The 12,892-nt window shown below is 32.0% G+C and overlaps 1 long non-coding RNA gene across 1 annotated transcript; it reads left to right on the top strand.

The window, feature by feature from the left end:
- The first annotated feature begins 7,794 nt into the window (after nucleotides 1-7,794).
- Nucleotides 7,795-8,723, top strand: LOC105771763 (uncharacterized). Its single transcript, XR_008196614.1, has 3 exons — nucleotides 7,795-7,810; nucleotides 7,967-8,010; nucleotides 8,098-8,723. It is a non-coding gene; the product is annotated as an uncharacterized LOC105771763 (long non-coding RNA).
- Nucleotides 8,724-12,892: the final 4,169 nt, after the last annotated feature.

The raw sequence follows: 12,892 nt of genomic DNA, 5'->3' as shown, positions 1-12,892 counted from the left end.
AACATGCTTACTAAATATAAACAAAGTGTTTATTAAATAGGAAATGCATCATAAATGCTCAATACACCCTCAAACCTAAAGGGTGCATTATCCTCAATGCACGTACAGGCATGAAACATGAATGCAATAAGATATATATGTACAGAAAATGACACGGCAAAAAAAAGTAATGCATGATGCAAGGAAAGGAAGGAAACTTCCTTGGCTTGGAGCTTAGTATGGTTACTTCATTCTTTTTTGCAAGCGGATTTGCGTACACCATGCTTATAACGCATTTTCCTTTTTAATGAGTGGAGTGGCATATCCTCCTGTTCATTATCAGACTTGGTGATTTCATCAATGGAACAATTGATTTCTCGATCTTGTTCAATCATTGATTCAGTAGAGGGAGGTGGAACAATTGCAGTGTTGTCCACTGGTGGTGCAAGTGTGGGGTTTGCTTCTCTTTCTTCCTCACGATCAGTCACAATGCTGATTGATTCCATTTTCCCTATTTCTTCATCTAGTTCTTTGGTTTCTTTCTCGGTAATGGCAGAGTCTGTCTCAACTGGCTCTACTTCACCAACCCCTTCTACTACAACTACTTGCAATTCCTTAGGAAAGTCAAAAAATTCAGGCATCGGCTTGATGAAATTCTTTTAAACGAACCTTTTCATAGAAACTTCCCTCCTTTGCGCATAGGCCTAGTAGAGAGCCAGTTTGTCCTGCACCTTTGCTAAATCTACAATAAGCCCAAACTATTGAGTCTTGATAAGATTATTCTGCTTCTGTAATTTCTCCAATGAGTTGAGCACTTACTGCTCAAATAAACTGTTAGAAGCGGAGGTGGTTGTAGTGGCAAATGTAAGTGTAGAGCATGTAGAGGCTGAGCCAGGAGGTTGTTGCTATGGCAAATCCTCCCTAGAAATTTTCGCAACAATCAATCTTGTAATGGCCCCTTTATTTGAGGTGACATCTTCACTGGATTGTACTTGAACATTTATGCACTAGAAAACTGCGGTGATTAGAGATGGGAAGTTGAGACTCCCGATATTATTTTGAGCACACCGGTGGACTTCGTTGAAGATGGTCTTACCCACATTAATCTTTCTACCCTGCATTATGGAATAGAGCAACAACATTTGCTTCTTAGAGATGGTGAATTTGTGAACATCTACATTATAGAATGGAGTAACAACATCCCCGACAATGGCGCCAAAAACTTGTCGCGTGTGAATATGATATGCGAAGTGTGCAAGTATACATGTCAGATCAAGTAATAAAGTGGTAAGTGAGATCATCTCCACAGGGATCGATTAGGTATAAAATGGTTAAGTTATTATAGTAAAGTGAGATTAATGGTAAGGTAAAAACAGTAATAATAATGCAGTGGCAATTAGGAAAATAATGTTGTATATTATTTTTACCATCGAACTTTTGAAATTTACAAAGATGCCACTAACATTTTTGGCAAATTACAAAAATGCCATTTAGTCGTTTACTAGTAAAGGAAACTGTTTAATCGTAACAAAAATATGATGTAGCTTTATTTTAAGGGGTTAGTACCAATAAAGGCCCATTTCTTAAATTATTTACGGAAATGGGTCTTTCAAAAAATAATAACAGGAATGGACCGAAAACCCAAAAATACGCTGACGTAGATGCGTTTTTAGGGGAAACCCAGAAAAATACTTCCACGTCAGCACTTTTTTCCTTGTGTCAGGCAAAAGTGTGCTGATGTGGACACCCTTTAGTAAAAAGCACTGACGAGGACACGTTTTTGGCTGTGTAATCCCCATTGGGTTATTTGTAAATTAAGGCCTATGTTTAGGGTTTTAGGGTTTGATTAGGGTTTAGGATAAATTAAATTAAAGTATTATGTTTTTAATTGTTTAGAGTTTTAGGGTTTTATTAAGGTTTAGGAAAAATTAAGTATTATATTTTTAATTGTTTAGTGTTTAGGAAAAATAAAATTAGGGTATTAGATTTTAAATTATTTAGGGTTTTAAGGTTTAATTTTTTTAATTGCTAAGTACTATTCGGGAAATATAATTTTGACGAGATGGGTTCGAAAAATAAATTTGTCGTGATGTGTTCGAAAAAAATATTTTAACGAGATGGATTTTGTTTTCTTTTTGAAAAAATACTCTAAGTAGGATGTACAAACAATAATATATTTGTACAAAAATATTCAAAAAAACTTCTATTTAATTAAATGAAACAATATAAAAACAATTTGTACAAAAATATTCAAAAATAAATCAATACATATGCTAGTATGAATCAGTGCCACATGGGGGTAGTCGACGGTTACGCTCTAGATTCCTTATTGGTTCATCTTTAGGCCAGGATTATGGTTGTTCTGGATCAGTTTCTGTTTGTAGGTGTTGGAAAGATGTTTCACCTTGATAGAACAAAGATCGTGGAGATGTTTGCATCACCCACGACAAATGAGCGTAACCAGCTTGAATCCCATAAGGCGGTGGGGATTGGAAATGAGTTAAGCTCCTGATGGTGCCTCGTGCGGTCCCTCCTGCGACGATGGCCTATATATCGTTGGTTGAGTCGGAGTCATCAGGAAATGAGATGTACTGGGCCATATATTCCAACCTGGCATAGTAGTGAAAAAAGATTGACATAAAGGTTAGGATACACACCTTACATAATCTGAAGGGGATGTGGTGTGGGCATCTTTGCTTGCTCCGTTGGGGCCGGTGATTGCGTAGGCGCTGTTGATGGGCCCACCTCACCATCCCTTGTCCTTGGATTTAAAGGCTTTGTTGTTACCTTTCGACACGAATTTGTAGACGCCTTTCCTCTTCCGAGAGCAAATATGACTTGCCATGGATCCTAAACCATGGCATGTAATCCAGATTGCACGCTAACCCCGAAACAGTAATCAGTTCACGAGTAGATATATTATCGTACTGATTTTCCCACATTTTGATATATTCTGAGTGGAGCAGCCAATGCATATCCGATCACCCTAAGTCGATTTTGTGCTCATCATTGAGCACCTCAGGTGCCACAAAAATCCGTTGTCGAAATCTAAATTGCCGCAACACTCTATCCGTCTAGTGCATCTCGATGGTAGCGTAGCTGACCAATGGAACCCTAACGTGCCAGATATTCGGATGCTGTAAGAATTCATCCAGAATTACTGCTCGAATTGTCAGATCCTCGTATCACTACACCAAAATAGGCTTTTAGCGGCGTTTTTGGTGGCATTTGTATAAAAACGCCGCTAAAAATCAAGCATTACTGACACTTTTAAAAACATGCCACTAAAGATCGAGTATTAGCGATGTTTTTCAAAAAATGAGTATTAACAGCGATTCCCAAAAAGCGCCGCAAAAAACCTAAGCCCAAAGTTTTCAGGGATTTAGCGGCGTTTCTCAAGAAGCGCCGCTAGTGCTTGGGGCTTTAGCGGCGTTTTTGGAAATGCGTCGCTAATGTTCTGGTCTTTAGCGGCGTTTTTGGAAGTTCGTCGGTAATGCTCTGGTCTTTAGCGGCGTTTTTTGGAAAAGCGCCGCTAATGCTCTAGCCTTTAGCGGCGTTTTTGGAAAAGCACCGCTAATGCTCTAGTCTTTAGCGGCGTTTTTGAAAAAGCGCCGCTAATGCTCTGGTCTTTTAGCGGCGTTTTTGAAAAAGCGCCGCTAATGCTCGGTCTTTAACGGCGTTTTTGGAAAAACGCCACAAAAAGTATTTTATCTTAATTGGTTTATTTATATTAATTAAATAAAATTCAATTTATTTCTAATTGAATATTTAAAATCTTAAAAAAAAATAGTGACACATAGAAATAATTTGAAATAAAACACATGGAAAAAAAATACTATTATTTAAAATAAAGTTTTTTGGGTACATAATTACTGGTTGTGTTTTAATTTATATATTAAGAAATTTCTTATATAATCGTAAAAGAGATAGTATTAATTTTAAAATATTAAATTAATTATCACTATAGTTTAAGGTTTTTTGTTTAGGGTATATGATTAATTTAAGATTTAAGGCCAGTTTAGGAGTTACTATTTTAAGGTTAATTTAGGGATCAGTATGGATTTAGGGATTATAGTTGTAGGGCTTGGATTTAAGGTTTAGGGGTTTAGGTGTTAGATGTTAGAGGTTAATAGTTAGTGATTTAGGTTTTAGGGGTTTAAGGTTTAGGGGTTAAGAGTACTTAAGGATTAGGGGTTTATGATTTAGGGTTTAAGAGATAGGGGCTAAGGGTTTAGGGTTTAGATTAATTAGTGTTTTTTAATTTATATATTAAATAATTTCTTATATAATTGTAAAAGAGATAATATTAATTTTATTATATTAACATTATGATTATAGTTTAAATTATTTAAGAGATAATAGATAAACTTTATATTTATTAAATGGTTTAGGATTTAAGGTTTACTTGAGATTTATTAAATGATGAAATTTTATACAATCAATTAATGATTTTATATTTAAAATATTTAATCTAAACCATTTGATATATTTAAATATTAGATTATAAAAAACATTGATAAATAAATAAATAAAAAGTAATGATTGATATGGATTGGTAACTATCTATTTTGGATAAGACCAAATTATAACAAATAAAATGAAATACAAAAAATAAAAATTATAATTTTATCTAATTCTTTTAAATATTACTTAAAATTGCCAAAAAAATATTTATTTAAAATTTATATAAAAGATACAATAATTTAATATAAAAATTGTAAAAAAATAAAAGGTAAAAAAAAAGAGCAATAGCGGCGTTTTTCTTCCAAACGCTACTAATATTTTGCAAAACGACGTCGTTGTGTTTATATTTTTTTTATCCCAAAATTTCAAATGAAATATTCTTTTTTCCCCCCTTCTTTTTCCCAAAATCGATTCCCCCCATCCCCAGAAATCTTTCTTTTTTCCCCATTTTATTTTTCCCAAACCATTTCTTCCCTACCCCGATTCCCTTTATTTTTCCCCCCAATTTCCCCAAATTGGCAGCCCTCTGCATCTCCTCAAAGGGTACAGATTCTTCTTCTTTTGTAGTTAAAAACCTGTCATTTTTCAACCAAATCCAAACCCTAAACCGCGTCTCTCTCAATTTCTTCTTCACTTTGAGGTTTCTTGCAATAGTTTATAGAGAGGTGAGACCAAGTAATTTTGGGTTACAACAGAGAAACCAAAGTAACGAAAAAGGTAGATATAGATCGGATATTGGGTAACCGAGATTCGAAGCTAGGCAAATCAAGCATACCCAGGAGACGGCAATGGGTTAAAAGAAGAGAAACATGGTTGGTTATACTTGGTGTCATCCTCCATGCCGTTTACATGTTAAGCATTTTCGACACCTACTTCAAGACCCCCATTGTTCGTGGCATGGATCTTGTCTCCCATCGCTTCTCTCCTCCTGCTAAACGCCTTGTTCTTCTTGTTGGTAAACACTCATTTCTTCTCTTTTTAGGGTTCAACCCCCCTTGATTTTGTTGAATAGGATTGATAGTGAAAAGTGGCTTGTTGAGTTTGATGCAAATCTGGCAATTCAGCTAAATAGAAACAAAGAACCTTTTGGGTATGTTAGTTATTTACTTATTTTAGCTTTATACTAAAAGGCTAAGTTTTTTATATAATTGTTTCCTTTTTGAGTTTAGTTTTGAGTTTAGCTTCTTCTCTAACACAAAACTAGAATACATAATTGTCGAAACCCTTTTTTTGAAAACAAAAAATCTACTTGTCGACATTAAAAAAACAAAAATTGGGAGTTGCCACCAATCTTTTATTGAGGTGTGATTGGATCACCTAAAAAATAGCTTTGGTCTACGAGTTTTAAAAAAATGGATCCGGGAGTCGGTTACGTACGTGGAAGGATTAGCACCCTCGTAACGCCCAAAATTGGTACCTAGTTAATTAATTAGTGTCTTATTGTCGAAAATTTAAAAATATGATCCTTAAAAAAACGTTACTTATTAAGACCCTTATTATTTCGGAGACAGAAAATGTCACACCCAATACGTTAGGGCACGACATTCTAATTCCTCAAAAAGGAATTAATCCAAAATATTCGTGTAATAAAATTTAAAAGAATATTCATTTGTTTAAGATTTAAGAAATTGCGGCCCAATACGTTAGCGCACAATTTCTCAAAATCCTAAACTTGGAATATTTCCTTTGTTATTATTTTTTAAAAAAAATCTTTGTCTCGAGAAATCAATACGTCACATCCAATACGTTAGGATACAACATATTAAATTCCCAACAACAAGCTTTCATTTTATTTTTTGATTAATGAGCAATTCTCGATTGTTAGATTTAACGAAGAAAATTGGAACTCAATACGTTAGGGCTCAATTTTCTTGAAAATCCTAAATACGAGTATTATCTCAATTTTGAAAATTTTCTATTTTTAAACTCAAGTAAAAAAAGTGATGTAATATTATATTGAATGCATGTATAAATGTCGCTATAACAAATAACAATAATAAATACGACAATTGTATAGAAATAATATAATAAATAAATAAATAAATAAATAAAAATAAATCAATGACATACAAAGCATCAAATAAATGAGAAAAATAAAAAAACATGCTTTTAAAATATAAATGAAAACATAAATCGATAAACAAAAGAAGGAAATAAAAAAACGCATAAAGAATAAAAGGTACATAACATATTCATTGAAATTATGAGGAATAAAATACATGATTTACATATAAAATTTTGAATTATAAAATATATAATGCATTTATGAAAATAAAGAAAAAAATATAAATATACATATATAAAATTTTAAAATATATGTGTTAGAAATATAAATATGTACTTAAGCATTTTGAAAATATATAAAAAATATGTACGTATATATAATAGAATATTCAAAAAAATATGTATACATGTAAAATATATTAAATAATATCTACATTTTAAAAAATAAAATAAATAAATATATGTATATATATAAATATGAAAAAATATTAGTTGAAAAAATAAATATGTACATATATAAAAGAAATAAATATACATATATATATATTTAAAAATTAATTACATATGAAAATTATAAAAATAAAAAAATAATTACATTATTAAAATTAATTAATTTTAAGAAAAATATTAAAAAGACTAAATTGAACTACAAATAAAAAATTTGGGATAAATTCGCAAATAATTGAATACTAGGGGATCCTATTGAACACGCTAATAATTCAGAGGGGTTGGAAAGGAAATTATCCCTTCTCCTCCAAAACGGCGTCGTTTCAAATAGGATTAAATTGAAATCGAAGAAAAATTGAAGGGATAAATTTTAAAAATAAAAGAAACCTAATTGTAAAAATATTAAAAGTGCGGAGGGGCTAAAAGCGCAATTTACCCCTCCGCTCAAAAACAAGCGGATCCTAGGACGGGTCGGGTCGGATTCGGGTCGGCCTCCCAAAATGACGTCGTTTTGGGCGTTCGGGGGCTCTCCAAAACGACGCCGTTTTGGTACCCTATAAAAGTCCCCCAACCTTTCAAAAATCATTTTTTAAAACCATTTAAAAAAAAAACAAAAAAACCTTCAAAAAGAGATCTCCCCTCCCAGTCGTCTGGCCAGGGTCCGGACACCGGCCGATCGCCGGCCACCGCATCGACCGCCAATCTCCGGCGATGGCGCCGCCATCTACGGTGGCCGGAAAAGGGGAAACTTACTCTTTTGGCTCTCTCGACCCCTCCAAGCCTAGATCTAGGCTCAAAATCTTCAAAAAAAAACAACAAAAATACCCTCTAAACCCTGGAAACCTTTCGGCTTCCTACCCACCGTCCTCGGGGTGGTTCCTCGATCGTCTCATAGCGTCAGCAGAGCCGAACCCAGGTGAGTCCTCTCTTTTTATTTTATTTTGTATCAGTATATAAAAATAAAAAAGAAAAAGAAAATAGATAACAGAACGAAAATATCAACCTTGGATTGATTCTTTGTTTGTACTGTGAAGACTTGTTTTTTTATTTGATTTTTGGATCCGTATTACAGTGTTTTGAGTTTGCTCTTATAGCAAATAATGAAAGAAAAATAAGGTAAGAAATCTCTCCAGTATTTGTTTGATCCTCTGGTTTTCTTGCCATATATTGTTTATTGTTTGTTTTTTTTTTTTTGCTGTGCAGGTGAAGCGGGGATGCGGCTAGGTGCGATGGCTGGAGCTTGCTAGGGTTTCTGATCTTGTTTCGATTTTGGGCCAAAATTGTACTGGGCCTCGACCATATGGGCCTATTGTAATTTGGGCCTTTTGCCCGGGCCAAAATCGGGTATTACAATAATAGTTCTCAGTTTTTTTTGGCCTCTACTGACTGCGATTGTCACCCCAAATGCATGATTTGTGTGTAAGGGTCTATTAAAAAACTAACCTGGGGTCTGTTCAGCATATATTGTTTACAACTTGCTTGCTTGAGTTGCGCTGCTGCCCTTACTGGTAGTGATTTATTTTGCAGGTAATTTAGGGTGGCAGTACATGGTCAGTACACTTTGACTGATATATATATATAAGAAAATTGTAGACATATATGGCGTTTCAGAACAGTAGAGATTTGCATTTTGTTTGAGTTTGGATTGTGAAGTAGAGATGATTGAGTGAGCTCATAATAATCCAAATTCCACATGCTCTTCGCTTTGCTTTGTTCGGCCTTTTTATTATATACTCTTATTTCTTTTATTCATATAAACTAATTGTTTGCTACATGTTACTTCAAAAGAAACAAATTATAGGCAAGTATAAATCTAAATCCATGTTCCCTACGGTTTTTAGACATCTGCAAAATGATAAATGTATATTCTCTCATTTAGGGGTGAGAAAAACTCGATTCGACTCGAAAAAATCGAAAAAAATTTTAAATTTCGAGTTAAACGAATCGAGTTATTTGAGTTAATCGAGTTATTCGAATCAACTCGAATTTTTTTTCGAATTTCGAGTTCGAATCGAGTTGAGTTTTCGAATTCGAATAACTCGAATAATTCAAATAATTCGAATATCAAACTATAATATTTTACATTTTTACCCTAAACTCCCAAACTTTTTTACTTTTCCCTCAAAACTTTTACTCCTTCCCACTTTCCCCCCAAAACTTTTACTTCCCTCCCCTCCCAACCCCCCAATCTACCCAAAATCCATTTCCCACCAAAATTTTACTTTCCATTCATTTTTCTCAAAATTTTACCACCAAAAACCCTCAAAACCTTTTTTTCCCCCCAAAATTTTTACTCCCTCCCACTTTTCTCCTACAACTTTTATTCTTTTCCCATCCCACCTCCCATCTACCCCAAACCCTCCCCACTCTAATTTTTTTTAATTTTTTCCCTCCAAAATTTTACTCCCCCTATTTACTTACCCTCAATCTTTTATTTCCCAAAACTTTTTATTTTCCCCCTAAACTTTTACTTCTCACCCTTTACTCTCAAATAAAAAATCAAAATTATCCAAAAAAAAATAACTAAACATAAATAGTAATAATTTTATTTATATATACTATTTATATTATTAAATTAAATTTCACATTTTATATTATTTATATTATTGAATTGTTTAGTCATATTGAATATTTATATTAAAATTGAATTCTTAATTATACCATAAAATATTCATGTTAAAATTTTATATTGGTATCAATTTCACATTTTATTTTTAAAATAAATTTTATTAAAAATCATATTTTTATATTTAATATATTTTTAATTCCAAAATACATAGTGACAAGAATCAAGATAATTGAAACAACTAAGCAAACAAATAAGCTAACCAAGATATAAAAATTAATAGATAAATTATGAAGTGATGAAAGTTAATAAAAATTTGATTAAGGTGGACAAATTTTATTACGATGGGTGACAATGGTTACAAGGACCCAAAATTATTTTTTAAAATTTAACTCGAACAAATATATTCGATTCGATTCGAATTCCATCTCACTCGACTCGATTCGAGAAAACTTCAAATAAAGTTAGGATGATAAAATGAGATTCGAAAACTTTATTAACTCGAAAATTTTTTATTCGATTCGATTCGATCGAATGCTCACCCCTACTCTCATTATATGTGAATATGTCAAACCAAAAATTACCTTTTCCTAATAGAGGCATGTAGAAGAGGAGGATTTCAGTTTACTATGCCTGTATGTTTTATGCTCAAGTAACACATTTAGGTCCAATGCATTTACTGAGTTGCTTAAACTGGAGCTGTGCTGGATTAAATATTTTAGCTTCTATTTTGCTAATATAATAGACCAATTAACTGTGATTTGTTGTTTTATTTCTTTATATTTATCTTCACAGTTTCATCGTTGTTCTATTTCTACATATTTTCCTATGTTCTTTCCATATTTTCATATTTGTTGTAGTGGAGTGGGTATCAATCCCAATCTTTATCCAATTACAAGATTTAATTTGTAAGAGTTAATAAACATAATTAAATTATTGAAAAGTAAAATAAAATCTTAAATTTTGGAAAATTAACCTTGTTTTGAAGAATGACTAAAAATATTAAATACAAGTAAAGAAGTTAATATAAAATATTAGTCAATTATCTTATTTCAGATTAATACCTTTTAAAACAAGTTCTATCTTTTAACATAGAAAACTGAATTAATGCTTGATTTTTAGGTTATAATGTATGGATGCATGGGTCTCAGTTATCATTAATAAATAATAATATTATACATCATCATTATTAAATAAAATAAAATTTATCAATAATTTTATTTAATATAACTAAATATAATTATCACAAATAAATACTAATATTAGAAACTTTAAATTATTGTCTATTGGTTGAGTGTTCACTTTTTCTTGAGTCCAAATCATTATTATACATAAAAGAAACATCTTAAAATCTCATGTTTATGTTTGGGCAATTGTGAAACATTAGATATTAAAGGTACTAAAGCTATAATTTTCCTGCGTCTTTGTACGCCAACCATTTGCAAGGCTCATTAGATATTAAAGGTACTAAAGCTATAATCTTCTTTATAATTGTTTCATCTTCACTATATAGTTATGTCTGCAGGAGAATATATTTTCTAGAAACATGCCCTTCAACTATATTTGATGTTATACTTTTTGTGCAAACATTTTCCCTGATTGTTTTGTAAATAAAATGAAAACTTAAACTCTTCTGTGTTTGTTGTTAGATTTTTTGTGCAAACAAAATTTCCTGGATTGTTTATACAGGAAATGAGAACTTGAACTCTTATTTTTTTCCTGCTTTGGCTTTATGCTCATTTTTCCAGTAGATTTGATGCAAATATGGCCATGAGAATTTAGGCTCTTATTGGTTGTCACTTTTACTCATTCGTTTCTCTAGTTGATTTTTGCTTCCTAAAAGGTTGCTAAAAAATAAATCTAAAAGAGAGAAGCAAAGTCGTAATTGATTGAGAATATATAAATGACTAGAATACTATAAAATTTCTAGTATGATTGTTCACGACCAGCTTGTTGTGAAAGCATTTTTTTGCTGTTTCCCCGTTCATTTTTATTCTATAGTTAAGTTAAGTTGCTAATTTTATTTTCTTATCTACCTGTGTATCTGAATGATGTTTTATGAATACAGCCATGCTTCCAATAATGTGTTAGATGGGCTGAACATGTTTGATGGAACTGATGGTCATTACTTCCACACGGGGTCAAGGGGTCACCACTCGGTGTGGGATTCTCGTCTTTTGAATTATGGAAGCTGAGAAGTATGTACTTCTACCTAAACATTTCTTAATGATTAGCTTGTTTAAAGATTTTGGCTTCCTCCCTTCCAGTTGTAAATATTATTTCTTAATTGTTGCTTTAGGTACTGAGGTATCTTCTTTCAAATGCAAGATGGTGGCTGGAGGAGTATAAGTTTGATGGGTACAAATTTGATGGTGTGACTTCAATGATGTACAAGATTTCCTTTATTAAGTAAATGTATTATATATTTTATTACCAAGATTTACTTGATTAAGAAAATGCATTGTATGTTTTATTACCTTGCATATGTATTATTTATTTTAGTTTTGATTCTAAATTTTTATTTTTCCTTAAGAGTTCTAACTTTTAGATTTTAATTGTGTTATTAATTTATTATTTTAAATTCTAAATTTAAATTCATTAATTTTATATTTAGTTTTAAAGTTAAAATTTTCAGTAGAAAATTTAATTTAAATAATATTTTTATTTATCCTTAAAACATAATATAATATTTATCATAGAAATAAAATATTATTTAAAAAAATATTTTTTTAAAGATATGTTTTTAGCGGCGTTTGTGGGAAAAGCGTCGCTAAAGGTCTGTTCTATAGTGGCATTTGTGGGAAAAGCGTCGCTAAAAGTGATGATCTATCGTGGTGTTTGTGGGAATAGCGCCGCTAAAAGTCATGAACTATAGCGGCGTTTGTGGGAAAAGCGCCGCTAAAAGTCATGATCTTTAGCGACGTTTGTTGAAAAAGTGCCGCTAAAGGCCTTGTTCTATAACGGCGGTGTCAATAGCGGCATTTTTTGCGGCGCTATTTTGGTGTAGTGTATGGTGTCCATTGAAACTATATGAATGTGATAAAAATATTAGTTATATACATAATACTAAATATTTATGAAATCGACTATGTTATGTATATATAGTTCAAAATAAAATAAATACTTACATGCGCTTTCGACCGTTGGTCTAATAGAAGCCGTATATCTTTTAGAGCGGTAGGTATTCCCCGTAACTCAGTGAATTGTTCCACCTATTTAAATAAAATTTTAGCATAAATTTTTATTTTAAATCTATTTAATAATTGTAAATTCTAATATAAATTTTACCTTGTTACGAGTGGGAATGTACACGAGTGGTCCACTCGAGGATGTAAAAATAGAAAGCGAAACCGAGCCCATGATTGTAGTAATGAGGGGCAACCTCTAATTTTAATTTTATTTGGATGCGTCGTCTGACACATCTCCCGGTAC

Source organism: Gossypium raimondii, chromosome 6, assembly GCF_025698545.1.
Source record: "Gossypium raimondii isolate GPD5lz chromosome 6, ASM2569854v1, whole genome shotgun sequence".
Taxonomy (NCBI): domain Eukaryota; kingdom Viridiplantae; phylum Streptophyta; class Magnoliopsida; order Malvales; family Malvaceae; genus Gossypium; species Gossypium raimondii.
This window is presented reverse-complemented; position numbering and strand designations above follow the sequence as displayed.